Here is a 707-nt window from a genome sequence, read left to right as displayed (position 1 = left end):
TTTTTCTCGTTCCATTTGGCTTTCCAAGCGTCCTTAATCTTGGAAATTACAAAGGAGTCCGCTGGTTGACAGAGATCCGTAGCGTTGGGTGGAAAGAACTTGAGATCCGAGTACTGAAATTGCCCATTCCTTGCATATTTTCTTGATATTCTTCTTATCTATCGATTCGTAGAAGTTAATCATCTTTCTGTGATTGTATATACAAGCAACCAAAAATGTCTTTACCACCGAGTATAAACAGCCTTATATTCAAGAGTTCTTTCTTCCTTGGATCTAATGATTACTTGACAATCGCCACGGCCGATAAAAGATACCAACAGCTTAGTGGAACTGGAATCTTTAGTTCACTATCGGTGGCAGGAGCTCTCGACTGTGGATCGTTAACAATTGGTGGATCAGCAGTAGATCTCAGTTTATTGTCTGGTATCACAGCTGGAACAGTTACAGCATCAAAGTTAGTTATGGTCGATGCGAATAAAGACATTGCATCATTTTGTGATCTGACAGCCACCAATTTGATTGGAACGCTACAAACAGCCGCTCAACCAAATATCACGTCGATTGGAACATTGTCATCTCTGAATTTGTCTGGAGGATTGATAGCATCTACGTTGTCTGGAACGCTTAGCACAGCAGCTCAACCTAATATTACATCGCTTGGAACTCTCACAACTGGATTGCAAACAACAATCAACAACAACACAACT

This window comes from Phytophthora parasitica, assembly GCF_000247585.1.
Source record: "Phytophthora parasitica INRA-310 unplaced genomic scaffold supercont2.115, whole genome shotgun sequence".
In the NCBI taxonomy this organism is placed as follows: domain Eukaryota; phylum Oomycota; class Peronosporomycetes; order Peronosporales; family Peronosporaceae; genus Phytophthora; species Phytophthora nicotianae.
The sequence above is the reverse complement of the archived record's forward strand: the minus strand, read 5'-3'. Positions refer to the sequence as shown.